Raw genomic sequence first — 15,370 nt, forward strand, 5'->3', positions numbered from 1 at the left:
AAAGCACCAGGAAGCGATGAAGTAGCACCAGAAATGATGAAATATATAGGAGTAAAAGCAAAAGAAAAATTGTTATACATATATAACCTAATATGGAAGAGAAAAGTAATACCCAGAGAATGGAAAAATGCAGTAATTATACCTATATACAAGAAAGGAAACACAAGAGACTGTAGGAACTATAGAGGTATATCACTACTATGTGTAGCAGCAAAAGTATACGAAACCATAATAAAAAGGAAAATTAGAAAAGAAATAGAACATAAATTAGAGGATGTACAAAGTGGATTCAGGAAAGGACACAACACACAAGACCATATATTCACCTTGCAACAAGTAATAGAAAAAGCCTTAAAGAAAAATAAAGAAATACATCTGAGCTTTATAGACATGGAAAAAGCATTCGACTCAGTCAAAAGAAAAGATATATGAGAAAGCCTAAAGAAGAAACAAGTAAGTGAAGAACTGATAGAAGCAACAAAGAGTATATACATGAAAACAACAAATACAGTAAGAATGTTAAATATACAGTCAGAACCATTTGAAACAACCCAAGGAGTTAGACAAGGGGGAAGTCTCAGCCCAGTACTATTCATAAATGTAATAGATGAGATAGTGAAAGAATGTAAGAAAACATTCAAGAAATACTGCATCGGTTGGAACAGAATGCAAATGATAAATGCTGAGATGTGTATATTTGCAGACGACATAGTATTAATTGCGGAAACTGCAGAAAAACTGAAACACAACTTAGAGAAATGGAACCTAGAAGCAAGCAAATACAACTTAAAAGTAAACAAAGAGAAGACTCAAATAATGAAACTATCAAGTAAACAAGGGACGGAAGATCAAATAGAAGTAATGATAGACCAACAAAAAATAATACAGACAAATTCATACAAATACTTAGGAACAGTAATCGACGACAAAGGAGACATCGAGGATGATCTTAACAACAGAATGGAAAACACAGGAAAACTATTCCAAGCACTAAATAGAGGATTCCTTAATAACAAAGAAATATCAACAAAGACCAAGATGACAATATACAAAACAATATATAGACCTACAGTGACATATGGAGCAGAAAATTGGATATTAAACAAAAGACATCAGAGCAGAATTCAGGCAGCAGAGATGAAATACCTCGAACGATAGGAGTAAAAAGAACTGATAGAATCAGAAATGAAGAAATAAGAGAAAGACTCAAAATCAAACCGATACTCGACTCAATCAAAGAGAAAAAATTGGCATGGCTCGGACATCTAACCCGGATGGACAATAATAGACAAGTAAAAAGAGTGTGGGACGCCAAACCAATAGGGAAGAACAGAAGAGGAAGACCCATTAAAGAATGGAACAGTGACATCTTGCAGATACTGCAGAGTAAGGGTAAGACTTGGCAGGAAGCAACACAGATGGCATCCAATAGGGAGGAATGGAGAAAGTTCGTTAAGAGCTAGGACACCTCAGAAGACTGTCAAATATTGTAATTTAATGAATTGTATTTTAAACGGCCCAACACCGAAAGGTACAAATGGGTCTACTGATTAAGTAAGTAAGTTGCTTTTGTTGCTTTGTAAAATATATTCTTCTATTAATTTAATTTTATGACTGATTCACATTGACAATTCAGACATATATTATACATTTTAAAGTAGATGACTTTAAAATCATATCGCCAATATTTTTGACTTACTTTCCGTGTCCGGAACACCAACAGCTTTAAATTTTGTATTTCCAATGGTTTTTATAGAACAAAAATAGGTCTTCTGTGTAGGTCTCTCTCATCTCTGTGCATGATAGTAGATGATGACTATTCTAAACCGCGCCACAGTCGCAGGTATCGTCCTCCTGGTATCCCCTTTCTTAAGGTTACTAGTACAACGTGAAACACCAGTTCTTAGTCTGTTTAGCGCGTTCCATGTGGGATACGGCAAATTGTGTCCAGCGGCCATTTCCTCTAAGGGGGCAAAATGTGTTGTAGCTGACGCTTGCCATAGGTGTATTCGGGAAGGGATCGTGATTTTTTCAGAAAGCTTTTCCGAGATCTTAGTCTACTTGGCTGAACTTGATGGTCATACAAGGTGTGTCTTCGATCCGTCTCCTGCTTCTTTCGTTCTATCTCTGACGTGACCTGTCTTCTGATAGCAGGTAGAGCGAGTCCAACTATAGGGTAGACCTCTTCGATAAGTGTCGCGTCGGTTTCAAGCAACCAGGATATTATACGAACCGTTTCATTTAACGCAACATCGACGTTGTTAGCGTAAGTAGAGTTTTCCCACACTCGTGCTCCAAACTCGACTGCAGAAAAACATAATGCTAAGGCAGAAGTACGGAGAGTGTATGGTAGTGCTCCCCATTTTGTATTTGTTAGTTTGTGGATATTATTTCTGGTGCTTACTTTTTTCTTGACATCTTGATAGTGATATCGATAAGAGTCTGATTACGCCATTCCACCTCCAGTGTCCTTCGGGCATGCTTGTTTCTAAGGTGGAAAGCACACACCTGGGTTATTATAGGATTAGGTTTCAGATGGTCGTCGTCATAGTCTAGTGCTGAGACTTCTAGGGCATCTGTCAGTTTTACTTCGACTTCATTGAAGGTACTTCCCTGAGCTGCCACGTATAGTCCGCGTAAATAAACTGTTTTGTTTGTTGGTTTTTGGGTTGGACGTTGGTGTAAATGTATAGCATCGGCGCGAGGACAGTTCCCTGTGGGAGTCCATTTTCTTGATCCCTCCACCGACTATTCTTGGACTGGAGCGTTACGCAGAAGCGTCTATTTTAACCTTGTTAGTCGGACATCCTTTGTAATTTCGTAGAGTTTTACCAGCAGCCGTTGATGGTTAACTGTGTCATAGGCGGCAGTGAGGTCTATGAACGCTACTCCTGTTGTTTCTTTCCGTTCAAACTCATCTTCAATATGTTGGGTGAGATTAGGAGTTTGACTGCAGCAGGATTTTCCGGATCTAAACCCTGCTTGTTCAGGAATTTTTGAGTTGCGTTTCTGGGACGACTTTATTGTAAGATCAGTTCATTCGATTACATGAAATCAACTTTAACTTAAGAATATCCGTCAGAAAAATCATAACATGTGATTTGTCTTTAAAAAGAAATTACATAATATTAAGGCAATAAAATCAGAGTTTGCTGATAATATTGAGAGTAAAGCAAATGTGGGAACAAATACTTACCATATCGGGATAGTATCATGAGGTTATGAATATCCTTAAAAATGATAAAGGGGATATAATTACTGATGTAAGGGAGAGATTGTATTTCACTGGACCAATTACATACATCATTATAGGTAATGGATTTTGACAAGAGCTATGACCTTGTAAATAACAGGTAAAGTTGTGTACTGTATCGGCATGACTCATAGCTTTTGTCAAAATCCATTACCTCTACATCCTACTTAATGAGGAAAGGGAATAACTGTCATTAGAAACCACAGAGAATACCGGGCCATCAATATTACGAGAAAAAACCATATATGCCATCAAAAACGCAAAAAATGGCGAAGCTACTGTACCAAATGATGTGCCTATTTAATTATTAAAACTGATTGATGAAGATGTTATTGATGTAATGGTTAAACTCTCTAATCTAATATTAACTGTCATAATAAGAACAATAGCTTTAATGAGTCACTTAATACATTTTTGAAAATAATACACAGCAGAATATAAAATTAATGAAAGACAATTTGGTTTTAGAAATAGTATGACAACTTTGTTCAGCTTGAATGTGCTGACCCAGAGATGCATGGTCATGAATCGGAACATGTATCTACTTATGTTTTAAGACTTTGAAAAGTCATTTGATAAGGTTCAATATAAAAAGTTTGTAAATATATTAAAAAGCAAAAATATTGACAGTATTTGTAAATGATGAATAACGTCATTTAATTTGACCCGGTCATATGCCTTCTTAAGGTCCACAAAACATAGATATACAGTTTTATTGTATTCTACTGATTTCTTGCACTTGGCTATTATAAATATAGGGACGGTCCATGATCTTCCCGACCTAAAACCTTGTTGTTCTTCTACTACTGTTACAATTGCATTCAATTTATTTGTAATTACTTTGGTTGTTAATTTTAGTGTTGTGTTTAACTGAATGCTTTCTTTACCTCTTCCTCCACAATATCTATTTCTTCGTTTGTTGTCACTTCTGGTGTTGGTGGTTCTTTATCGCCAGCTTTAGCAAATACGGATCGAAACTAGTCTGCGCATGTTTCCTTCTGAATGTGTTTCGTTTTTGTTAGTTCGTTCATTTCTTTTCTTTGTCCTCTGATCATTCTACATATTTCTTTTTTTTTTTCTTCCGTAGAAGTCGTGTTCCATCTGTTTTAAGAAGCTCTTCCCTTTTTATTTGTCTAAATAAAGTATTCGTTTCATTTCTGATTCGTTTATAGCGGCTGTATGCCTGTTGTGTTTATCGTGTTCTGTATTGTAAAAGGCTTTCTTCGTTTCTTCACATTTTGTCTTCACTTCCTCTCTATGCAACACAACTTACTACGCAAGTCAAAATTTGGGGAAAGTGAAGTGTGGGAAGACAAGACGCAAATATCCTGGCTTAAGAACTGGAGGGAACGGTTTGAATGCAGTTATACAGAACTATTTAGGGCGGCGGTCAACAGCGTCCTCATAGCCATGGTGATTTGCAATATTCGACAGAATATGGAATTTGAAGAAGAAAAAGAAAGAAGTTTAAAGCATGTGACATGTGGTGCTACTGGCGTATAATACAAGTACCGTGGACTAAACGAGCAATCAACGCAGAAGTGCTAAGACGGCTAAAAAAGGATTGCGAAATTATAGAACTATTTAAGTGAGAAAACTGTAATATTTAGGTCGTATTACCCGAGGTGATAAGTTTGAAGTAGTAAGAGTTATCATGCTCCTTGTTGAGAAACCTTCGAGAGATATATATGATATATTTTTGGTATATAGATTATTTTCATACCCAATTTTCCAATTTCGTTCTTCTAGAAAACGAAGGTTTATACATATACGAATGCAAATGCATTCTGTGCATAATGTAAGAAGTTAAATGTATTAGAAAATCGACACCATCTTGGCAAACTTTCTAAATATGTATACGCTTGTATCCATCCTGTCATCCTGAACAATACCTACGTAATTAATTGATGCTCAACCGAATAAATATGAATGTCGTAGTTAGTTAATAGCGAATGATACCTACATATATTTCAATTACAGAATCAAGCTTTTTAACCCAGCAACAATTATTTTTACGCTTGTATGCACAAACAAATTTGTTTATTGTTTAGTCGTTGGGAGTTGCGCGTTAAAAAAAATCGACCGATGTTGCCGATGTACGTTTCCGCACTATATTTTTGAAAGCTTTATGTAGGATGAAGTGACAACTGCGCGATATTGGCTTAGACCGAGTACAAAATAGTTTTGAATGCTTTCGAATTATAATACATATATTATAATGTTCTTTACGTTTCCTACCTACGTTGAATATAACATATAACCAAAATAAACTATGCGGTATTTATAAGTATTATAGTACAGTGAACAAGTTAATTGTGTAAGCATTGTATACAGATACATATTCTGTAGATAAATTGGTGTTTATATTTTTGAAATATTGTAGGAGCAAATAAATGCCAAATTTTATTTAAAACTTATGTGTATTGTTTCTCAACATATAATTTTGAAGCCAATTGATCTCATGAGAATTGTAAACAATGGCAAAAGTGGCTCAACGTTTATACTTAAAAGATTTATAGAAACTGAATACACTTGCGGCAAAATACAAAAATTGCACACGAAAGCAGCACTTTGCACCTTTAAAACGCATTTTGATTTTTGTCTATAGGACACTCTGATCAAAAGATATCGAATTATTACCGTCCCCAAACAAAAGTTCCATTCCCTCCAGCCAAGCTTTTAAACTTCGCTGGTAACAAACTAATGAGTATTACGACACCATAGAATCAACCAAAATAGCTGCACGCCAAAAACGCTAATTTAAGGGCCGTTCTCTTTGTACGGCTAGTGACACCAGTAATACCTTCTGCTCATCGCTTGATTGGCTAACTCAAAAACTCTTCTTCATGATGCTTCTTTCTTACAAACACTACCACCTTTAAAACCCCTGCTCCACCAGCAGCATGCTACCCCAAACTATCCACTCGCAACTCCTTTCAAAAGCTCACGCAATAAAAAAAGGGGGCAGCCCACAAGGTACTGAAGTAAAAACCTATCTTTAACTTCCGGTAAACTCAGAAAAGCAGGAAGTCTAGTTTAACAGATATTGGACCTGAGGGAATAAACACAGAAGATAAGTACCGCTGGTTACTGGACCCCTCCAAAGAAACTCTCTACTGGTCATTATTTGTACGATTTTTTTATTGATTTACCGCCGATTAATATGTTAAAATTTGGTAATACATCTTGTGGTGTAGGTCAAATCTGCCTATGAAAACCAATGAGCTAGCTAGAATTGGCGCAATTCAATTTTAAAACAAAATCGGAGGAAAGATATAAGGCGCGTGTGAAAGTAAGGTAAAAATGTGAACAATAACATAGTTGCTAGTGCTACCATTTTTTTTTCAATATTATTTTACTACCATTTCCGGTTGAAATGATAACGGAACAAGAAAGGTGTCCATGAAAGGATAAGATGTTACTAATGTAAAATGAAGAACACATAAATTAAAAAAGACTGAATGACCAAAAAAAACCAAAAATGTCAAATGTCAATGTGTTGAATTTGTTTCCTAAATAAATAAAATGGTAAAAGTCGAAAATGAATAACGAGGAGAAAACGGTGCACAAAGAAGAAGCAGACGAAGTAGATGACGTAGATATCGAAATTTCAAAGGACTGACAATAGAGGAATTGGAGGAAGTAATAGAGAAGAGCAAAAATGAAAAAGCCCCTGGTAAAGATGGAATTAATACAGAACTAATTAAATATGGAGGAAGGGAACTGAGAGGAAAAATACTGGCGCTATTGAAAAATATATGGAAAGAAGAGAAAATGCCAGGGTACCGGGAGGTAGGGCAGATCATAACAATACATAAAAAGGCCATCAAATTTGTGAAAATGATGGAATAACGTTACTAAATACAACATATAAAATATTGACATCAATCATAAAAGGGAGATTATCAACGATCACAAAGAAACAAAACACAACAAAAAACAAATAATGGAAAAAGCAAACGAATATAAATTAGAATTGGAAATGTTATTCATAGACTTCAAACATTTGATTCAATTAAAAGGAAAGGATTAATCATATCACTTAAAAAATTAAAAATTCCACATAAACTCAGAAAATTAAGAGAAATGACAATGAGAATTACAAAAATTAGCATAAAGACACAAAGAAGAGAGACCAGAGGAATTCAGTATAAATAAAGGGATGAAACAAGGAGATGCCTTATCAACAACGCTATTTAATCTAGCCTTAGAATATGCACTACGAAATATAAATAAAGGAAATCTAACAACAAGAGGTGGTCAAATAATCGCATATGCAGACGGTATTGCTATTATTGCAAAATATAGGAAAATAATGAAAGAAACATTAGAAGAAAAGAAAGAGAAAGGGGAGGTAATGGGACTAAGATTAAATCAAGAAAAGACAGAAATACTAAGATTAGGGAAAAAGCCAATAAAAGAAGATAAATAGGCCAATATTATTATATGCAGGAGAAACAATAACGATGGTCAAAAAAGATGAAGAAGACTTAAGAATAGCGGAGAGAAAGATTATGAGAACCATACTGGGACCAATCAGAACATAGCAAAATGAATATAGAAGCAGAACAAATGCAGAGACTAACTTAAGGAAGACATCGTGACTAAAATAAAGCAATGCATAGTTAGATGACAAGGTCACACTTGGCGACCAGGAGATAATAAGGTCACATTTGGCGAGCAGGAGATGAAACAGTGACATACGCAATGATAGAATGGAATCCAAGAGGAAGTAAGAGAAGTCAAAAAAATAAAAATAAATCCAAAAATTATAAATGCAGTTGTTTCCTGTATATTTATGGTTGTGTTATTATTGTAATCAATTTTTATGTAATTTCATAAATCCATTCCATATACTATGCCGTAAGCTATCCAATAGAATTATCATAAAAAAATATATTTTACTTCGATTTAAAAATTTACGTATTTATCATTCAAAATATTGAAATTGTTCTTTAAGTGTGACAAATAAATTTACTCTCGAGTGGCAAATTATCAACAAACTATTTATAGAATTACCGGTTTTTTAAAGTACCATTCATTTGATTGTGCGACAAAAAACTTTCCAGTTTCACTGGACTAATTGACTTGTAATCGAGCTGATGTTTTTAGGATTATATCAACCATTAACTAACGTCAATGCATCAAAGGTAGAGGTTAAAATTCTTGGTTTTACACCTTTTGTATACATTAACTGAATTTATCCACCTGTACGGGACCAATAAAACCATTTTCAGCTGGCTTTCGGTATAAAATCTAGACCGCGCTTGTGGCCAAATGTAGACCAAATGTGAAACAACAATCTAAAGCTAAATTAAATCGGAAATGAAGTATTTATTAAATGAAAACTAAGTAAGAAATATATAAATAAAGTCCAGTTGATTTATCTTACTTAAGACTTATTTCTAGACCTAAATAAACGTAAACTTACAATAATTTACAAAATGAACATAATGAAAGAATGTAAGACAAAAAACTTAAAGGGGTAGAGATTAAAAACAGTCCATGATTTTTAAATTTTTTGCATTTCAAAATTCAAAGCAGAGTAGATTATATTCAAACAATAACGTTTGAAGAGGTAAACAAGTGTCCTTAAGGCATTTATTTGGAAAAAGGCTATTTAGGAACGTAAAAACCTCTTAGATACAGTTAAATAAATTTGTTTATAAACTTAAACGGTTATGATTATATACCTGCATGAAGCAAAACATTTCAAGTGTGTTCAGCACCATCTATCATCATTCTCAGGAATTACACCAAAATGTTGATCATCGTCAAATTATCAAGCAAATAGTCAACGTTTTCTTAAACTCTGAAAAGTTGGAAGGACATAAGCACTATCATATTCATAAAAAGAGCAAAAACTGGACCCAACTAGACTCTTCTAGGTCAGTATTTCTCCAGAAAAGTGTAGGAAATCTTCAAAAGGATTTTTAAGGAAAGACTCGAACTTTTTTATAAAAAACAGCATAACATGCTCAGCTATCAGTTCAGCTTTAGATAATGTTATTGCAATAGTGTGCTGGTTAAAAATACCCCAAATCATTTAAAATTCTAACAAAAGCTCGCAATAATACTAGATGACCTATTAAAAAACTCAGTTAACAAATCCTTTTATCAAATGAATGTAGTCTGATCTCTTGCACAGAAGAATTATTGTGAAAGTAGTGAACTAGTTCGTTCTCAATTCAAGGTTCCGTTTTGACACCCACCTTCTACTTGGTATTCAATAGTTATGTTCAAAATTATCGACCAGCTGGAAACCTGATGCAAAAGTTGGAAAAGTTAGCTTAATCCCAACATAAAACACAAAGGAATCAATCTCAGATTGTCAGACGAGAAGATGATCACTTTGTGCATCGTGTTATCTACCTTGAAATGATCTTCCATAAAACGCTTAGATGGGGTGAGGATCTTAAGGAAACCCAATACAGGAAAAAGAAAGGACAATCCTAAACGCATCCTGCAAAAACAACGTTTTGAGGTTCGAAAGATGTATACTGCGTAAATAAATTATAAACCATTATAACTTATCAGATATTCATCATCATTATCATTGGTGCTACAGCCCTATAAAAGAGCCTCGACCTTCCCAAGTCTATTACGCCAGTCAGTTCTATCCATTGCCAACTGTTGCCAGTTTGCTGCGCCTATTTTTCTACCTTCCTCATCTACTCATCTACATTAGATATTCATAATCTACACAATAATTAAGGTGATTGCACAAGGTCGACGTTGTGATTTCACCTAAAGCAAACATAAGTACTTTTTTCCTGGTCCAAAAAAGGGGACTACTTTGCTTACCGGATGAAACAAGCCCATTTAATCAGTCAAGGAGGAAATAATTGAGAAGATATACTTTCCGAACAGAAATTACACAATAAAAAAAATTCGAGGTCAAAACTTTAGAATTTAAAACACATTCCATACTTGATATTCTTCTTTCGACAATATCATCGAACACGCAAAGAAAGAACTCCTGCATGAATTTCCTTTAGGAAACTCTTTTCGTATTTAGCTAATCAAAACGGCATGGGGATTGGTTGTTATGCACCTCCACACCGATCCCATTGCTCATTGGTAACTTTAAATACGGAGGTGACCGCCACAACTGCCTTCAAGGAAACTAAAAAAAGTAACGTACAAACAAAGAAGAACTTTTCTCTCTTAACACATTCAACCAATATAAGAACATCAGTAAACAAGTACCCTGCACAAGTCTGACACTGAGTCTGAGTTCGCCTCTACTGAATGGAGGACAGACTGGTTGACGAAGTTTTCATCCACGACAAACCACGTCCTAATGGTTAAAAGGGAACATCCTATTTGTTAATAAGACAGGTGTGAATAAAGTATAAGCAAATAAACACCAATAGATTAACTAGAGCGATGTAAAAATGAATGTGAAATATACCTGACGGAACTGTTTAAAGGAAAGGAAAATAATAATCAATACAATAACGTACCTGAATTAAAACACGAAATAGAAATCAGTTTTCAGGAAATAGAGATAGCCATAAATTCACTCACAAATAGAAACCAGCAAAATCAATAAACTAACAACTTTATCAGATGAACAACAAGGATCAAAGGTCATGGTTAAAGAATGGGGACAAAGAAATCCAAATACCTATTATGTTATGCAGACGTCGCATTAATAGCAGAGACAGAAGACGAGCTCCAAAGATTAACACACATCTTCAATACAACAGCCAAGAAATACAACATGATAATATCAGCGGAAAAAAACAAATGTATGACAACATCTAAATACCCACTACGATGTAAAATCGAAATTGATATCGACGAACTACTTACGGAGATGTTGAAGAAGAAGTACGACAACAAACCTTAAAAGCAAGTAAAGCGGCGGGATCTCTTAATGACACAATCTGGAAGAACAAACACCTATGACAAGACACAAAATCAAGAATCTATAAAGTAGCAATTAGACCTGTATTAACATACACGGCGGAGACAAGACCTGAGACATCTAAAACAAGACGACTACTAGAAACAACAGAGATGAAAATACTAAGACGAATATCAGGGAAAAGTTTGTTGAATAGGGAGAAAAGCGAAAATATAAGAAGAGAATGCAATATAGAAGACATAAATGGATGGGTGACAAAACGGAAACAGGAGTGGAACGAACACATTAATAGAATGGCAGAGGATAGGATAGTAAGAATAGCACGAGAACGTCACCAAATGGACGAAGAAGTATTGGCAGACCAAGAAAAAGATGGTGCGATAATTTAAACAATTTAGAAGGCTAATATTGAAGAAGAAACAGGCTTTAAAGCCTACATACAAGAAGGAAGAAGAATAAGATGTAAAAAAGAATAACATGATACTAAACAGAAATCCATAAATAAAAATGAGGAAGCCAGCAGAAAGGAGGATCACGGTAGCGGAATCTTTAAATCCCTAAATGGGCTTAAATGACTCCAATCAGGGACTTACAGGCGAACTATCATTGCAGAACTTGCTAAGGAAGGGTTCTTGATTCTATATTTCCATAAATTGTTGAATCGTTGATTGTAATAAAAAGCGTTCTTGATCATTTCAGAATATCATCTCTTTGTTTTTTTTTTCAGTTCATTGTATATTCGGAGTTTTCGTAGGGGATATATACTTGTAGTAATATTTTGCTGGAGAGGCAATCCTATATAAATTGTTGAGCTAAATTTTATCGCTCAAAAACGTATGAAAATAGAAGAATTCAGTGTTTCAGTATGCTCCTATGAAAATGAAACCGTTGACAAAAGAACAATATAGTAATTTGAAGCAACAATATTATAACACTATAATTTGAATTGCACGAAATATTAGCATCTCCACAGACTATCTTCCAAAATTTCCCATAAAGTACCTACGTCAAGATATTGTAAAAACAAGTTACTTTGTCGAATACATACCTAGCACGTAGTCTTTTCCTGATCACAGACGAAATTGTTTCTGAATTCCCCGCTTTAATCACTATCATACTAAATATCTTCAAATTCGAATGTTTTCTAATTCTGTCAGGACAGAGCCCTCGTGACGCGACAAGGGTGACTCACGGCATCACGTGACTACAATCTCCAACGATACATCCTCAAATGATTCACGTAATTTAAAAAAATTAACCGTTCGGTACATATATAATGTAACAGTAACGTTTTAAATGAAGTTAATATTTCATATAAATTGTTCCGAGATAACTAATTTAATAAAATATTTGTTTGCTGGCAAGTAAAACCAACAAATTATGTTGGCAACTTCTCTCAATGGTGTTTGAACTTTCCACAAACACTGATTTTAAAAATAGACGGTCGTATTTATAGTCCAGTCGACGGTTATCAAAAATATCCGTGAGAACTTTATTTGTTTTACCTTGAGTGTATGATTATTACATAAAATAGTAATTATTTTATTACAACAAATGTACAAATCTTAACCAACTGCCGTTGTGAACCAAATGTAATGAGATATTTTAAATCTGATTAAAATCTACTTGAATCGTCAGTTCTCAGTGAATTATTTTTGTTATTTGTTTGGAGTATTGTTTGTAACTTTTATATTATTTGTAGGTGATTTATTTCCTCTTTTTTACTTTAGAGTTAAAATATAAATTAAATTTAGTTAAAAATGTATTAATGTAACTAATATCCAAATCTTCATAAAGTTGTTTATTTGATTTAAGTATAAAGTAATAAAGAAAATATTGTTCAAAACACATGGACGCATGTCTACGTTTTTATCAGATAAGACTTTAAAAGCATACTAATTTAGCATATCCGTTGTATAAGGCCGAATTCAGACCAACATGCTAATTTATTACGGAAAGAAAAAATTTATTGCTATAATCGTTTCCGAGAAACAGTAGCTATGCTAATATTACAGTAAAGCTAGCATAGCCATAGCTATATTTTGGCGGCTACAGGGCCTATCTTACTGCCATATTTAATTGCCAATTAATTGCTGTCGATTTATACATTGACCAATCCCCTAAAACTATCCCATCGTCCCCCTGGCGCAAAGCTCATCCCTGGAAAAATCAAGATATCGACCAAAAAAGTTGAAATCAGAAAGTGAACCGTTGCAGCAATATACTGTTTCTTGGCGTAAAATTTCGGCAATAAATTAGCAATCCATTCCTAGTTGGTGTAGCAATGGATATGCTAACTTTACAGCCAGTTAATAGAATATCTATGCGGATATGGAAAGGGAAAGGCAATTATGGAAGGAAAACAATGTTAATCGAAAAGCACATACAAAGATAATGAGGATAAACTCAAGAAATCGATTATAAAAATATCTCTTTCAACTGAGAAAATATTTTACTGTATTATTTGCTGAATTGCTATTTTAAACACAGTCGATATCTATAAAGACGACAGTTTTATGTACTTGATTTGAAGAGAAGAATTTTGGGTTGACTGGACTGTTCTTTCGAATACACCGATGATAAAAATAGCCGTCATAATTGTGGTATTGGTTCAAAACGAGATTTCAGTTACCAAAAATAAAGACCCAACATTAACTACTTTAAAAATAGAAAAATTGTGTGTCTATATTACACATTTAACACGAATGCCGTTAAATTCTTATAAAGTTAAGATCGGAACGGCTACAATTCATTATTGTAATAATTGTTAATGTTAAATGCTAAATAGGCCAACTTGTTTTCTTATTTAATGTATCCTAAAGGTATTTCCAGCAAAGCTGCCAAGAGTCACGGACGGATACGGAAGAAGAGACGCTCCAAAGAACAGATGAATGGCTATATACGTCAACAATAACATCGAATGGAACCAAGTAGTAGTTCACACACAAAATTTTGAAAACGTACGTATTAAAATAGGCAATACTAATATTTTTTCAGTTTACAAGAAAGGAAACGACAATCTGGCCCTGAAAGAAGTAGAAGCAATGATGAACACCGCAGAGACTTTAGTCCTAGCAAGAGACTTCAACGAACATCACACACCTTGAGGATGTCTTGACATATGAAGACCAGGAAACCAACTACTCAGATACTGTGAAGACAGAAACAAGATAATTTTCGCTCCAGTCGATCCAACAAGAATCAGCCCAAATCCAAGACAAAACTACACTACGTTGGACTTATTCCTCACCAAAGACGTTATTGTGGAAGACGTAAGAACACACTACGAATGCAGCTTCGACCAAAAACCAGTGATAGGAACCATGACTTCAAGAATCGACCTCCTACAATAGAACTGGTTGAAATATGGAAATGAAAAGAAGCTAATTGACCAAACTAGAGAAGACAGCTTAAACAAATGGAAATGAAGAGAGAATTCCAATCAGTAGAAGAAATTGAAGTCAAAGAGACATGGAAGACACCATTCCAAGAGAAATGACAAATAACAGAGGACTGGTCCTTCCGAACGATTTAAAAGAAATAATAAAGGACAGAAACAGGACCAGAAGAGCATACCAAACGAAAAGAAGACAGGAATTCAAGGAATACTGAGATGAACTATCCGAAGAAATAGGAACAAGACCTAAAGTCTCACCAAAACAAGTGGTACAACAACATCAAAAGAGTAGAAAAAAGCCACGTATGGAAAATACTAAAGGCCAAGATGAAAGGAAAACAGAAGATGATTCAAATAATAGGCGACGAAGAAACACACTTCGAAACACTAGAAAAAGTGGATGCTATAGCAAGAAAAATGGCAGCAACACATAATCAAAATCAAAATATGTTGGATGCACAAACCATACAAGAGGTTAACACCGAATACGAGAGGATAAAAAGAAGAAACGAATTTTTAGTAAAGGAAGAAGACTACCTAAAGCCAATGAAAGTTGCTAAAATCATTAGAAACCTGAAAAGAAACAGAGCCTCTGGAGTAGAAGGCATATACGATATAGCACTCAAAGAACTGCCGAAGAAAATGATAGTACAACGTTACTACATTTTCAGATTTTGCCTGGAAAAAGTTCATTTTCCGACTATCATCCCTCTACTGAAACCAAGAAAGTACGGAAGACGACCAGAAGGCAACAGGCCAATATCCCTGATGGAAACTCTAGGAAAAATTCTGAAGAAAATAATCTACAGAAGATTAATGAAACATGCAGAAAGAAAAAGAATCATCC

The 15,370-nt window shown here is 34.5% G+C and overlaps 1 protein-coding gene across 20 annotated transcripts in view; it reads right to left on the bottom strand.

Moving 5' to 3' along the window:
* Positions 1-15,370, bottom strand: part of Tlk (Tousled-like kinase) — a 475,437-nt gene that overhangs the window by 69,684 nt on the left and 390,383 nt on the right. The gene's annotated exons all lie outside the window — the stretch shown is intronic.

The sequence above is a fragment of the Diabrotica undecimpunctata genome, chromosome 7 (assembly GCF_040954645.1).
Source record: "Diabrotica undecimpunctata isolate CICGRU chromosome 7, icDiaUnde3, whole genome shotgun sequence".
Classification (NCBI taxonomy): domain Eukaryota; kingdom Metazoa; phylum Arthropoda; class Insecta; order Coleoptera; family Chrysomelidae; genus Diabrotica; species Diabrotica undecimpunctata.